This window comes from Glycine max, chromosome 13 (assembly GCF_000004515.6).
Source record: "Glycine max cultivar Williams 82 chromosome 13, Glycine_max_v4.0, whole genome shotgun sequence".
In the NCBI taxonomy this organism is placed as follows: domain Eukaryota; kingdom Viridiplantae; phylum Streptophyta; class Magnoliopsida; order Fabales; family Fabaceae; genus Glycine; species Glycine max.
In genome coordinates, this window is record NC_038249.2 from 45,207,337 (window position 1) to 45,209,975 (window position 2,639).

Sequence of the window (2,639 nt, forward strand, 5' to 3'; positions counted from 1 at the left end):
TAGGCCAGCCTATAGGACTAACCCTCAGGAGACTAAGGAGATAGAGTCTCAGGTTAAAGAATTGTTGGAGAAGGGTTGGGTCCAAGAGAGCCTAAGCCCATGTGCTGTGCCAGTGTTGTTGGTGCCCAAAAAGGATGGTACGTGGAGAATGTGTACAGATTGCAGGGCCATCAACAACATCACTGTAAAGTATAGGCACCCCATTCCTAGACTTGATGATCTGCTTGATGAGTTGCATGGTGCCAATATCTTTTCAAAAATTGATCTTAAAAGTGGTTATCACCAAATCAGGATGAAAAAAGGTGATGAGTGGAAAACTGCTTTCAAGACCAAGTTTGGTTTGTATGAATGGCTAGTGATGCCTTTTGGGCTCACTAATGCACCAAGCACCTTTATGAGGCTTATGCATCATGTCTTAAGGGATTTCATAGGTAGATTTGTAGTTGTTTATTTTGATGATATTTTAGTGTATAGTAGGAGCCTAGATTTTCACTTAGGACATCTCAGACAAGTTCTTTCAGTCCTTAGGAAAAACACCCTCTATGCAAATATAGAGAAGTGTACCTTTTGTGTAGATAATATAGTTTTCTTAGGTTTTGTAGTTGGTAGAAATGGGGTCCAAGTGGACCCTGAGAAAATCAAGGCCATCCAAGAATGGCCCACCCCAAAAAGTGTGGGAGATATTAGGAGCTTCCATGGGTTAGCAAGCTTCTATAGAAGGTTCGTTCCTAATTTCTCTACAATTGCATCACCTCTCAATGAGCTGGTGAAGAAGAATGTGGCATTTACCTGGGGTGAAAAACAAGAGCAAGCCTTTGCTTTGCTCAAAGAAAAGCTTACTAAGGCACCTGTTCTAGCTCTTCCTGACTTTTCTAAAACTTTTGAGCTAGAATGTGATGCCTCTGGAGTGGGAGTTGGAGCTGTATTGTTACAAGGTGGGCACCCTATTGCTTATTTAAGTGAAAAACTTCATAGTGCCACCCTCAACTACCCCACCTATGATAACGAGCTTTATGCCTTAATAAGAGCCCTCCAAACTTGGGAACATTACCTTGTTTCCAAGGAATTTGTCATTCATAGTGATCATCAATCACTTAAGTACATTAGAGGGCAAAGCAAGTTAAACAAGAGGCATGCAAAATGGGTAGAGTACCTAGAGCAATTTCCATATGTTATCAAATACAAAAAGGGAAAAACAAATGTGGTAGCTGATGCCCTCTCTAGGAGACACACATTGTTTTGCTCCCTAGGAGCTCAAATTTTAGGATTTGATAATATTAGGGACTTGTATGCTTTAGATGAACATTTCTCTCCCATTTATGAGAGTTGTGGGAAAAAGGCCCAAGATGGATTCTATTTGGCTGAGGGGTATTTGTTCAAAGAGGGAAAGCTTTGCATACCCCAAGGATCCATTAGGAAATTACTTGTGAAAGAGAGCCATGAGGGTGGGCTCATGGGCCACTTTGGGATAGACAAGACCCTTGTCTTACTCAAAGAAAAGTTTTATTGGCCCCATATGAAGAAAGATGTCCATAAGCATTGCACTAGGTGTGTGGCTTGTTTACAAGCCAAGTCTAGGGTGATGCCTCATGGGCTATACACACCCTTACCCATCCCATCTGCACCTTGGGTAGACATCAGTATGGACTTTGTCCTTGGGCTTCCTAGAACCCAAAGAGGTGTAGACTCTATCTTTGTGGTGGTGGATAGGTTTAGCAAGATGGCACACTTTATACCATGCCACAAGGTGGATGATGCTTCCCACATCTCAAAACTCTTTTTCAGGGAAGTTGTGAGACTCCATGGTTTGCCTAGGACCATTGTGTCAGATAGAGATGCTAAGTTCCTTAGCCACTTCTGGAAAACCTTATGGGCTAAGTTAGGAACTAAACTTCTTTTCTCTACCACTTGTCATCCACAAACTGATGGGCAAACAGAGGTAGTGAATAGGTCTTTATCCACCCTTTTAAGGGCTCTTCTGAAAGGCAACCATAAGTCTTGGGATGAGTATCTTCCTCATGTAGAATTTGCCTACAACAGGGGGGTTCATAGAACCACCAAGCAGTCCCCTTTTGAGGTTGTCTATGGGTTCAATCCCCTAACACCGTTAGACCTCATTCCCCTCCCACTGGACACTTCTTTTATACATAAAGAAGGGGAATCTAGGTCAGAATTTGTAAAGAAGATGCATGAGAGGGTTAAGAACCAAATAGAGAACCAAACAAAGGTGTATTCAACTAAAGGCAATAGAGGAAGAAAAGAGCTAGTTCTTAATGAGGGTGACTGGGTTTGGCTCCATCTTAGGAAGGATAGATTCCCTACTAAAAGGAAATCCAAGCTTAGCCCTAGAGGGGATGGACCTTTTCAGGTTTTGGAGAGGATCAATAACAATGCCTATAGGTTGGACCTCCCAGAAGAGTATGGAGTCAGCACCACTTTTAACATTTCTGATTTAACTCCTTTTGCAGGTGGAGCTGATATTGAGGAGGAGGAACTAACAGATTTGAGGTCAAATCCTCTTCAAGGGGAAGGGGATGATGCAATCCTCCCTAGGAAGGGACCAATCACTAGAACCATGAGCAAGAGGCTCCAAGAAGATTGGGCTAGAGCTGCTGAAGAAGGCCCTAGGGTTCTCATGA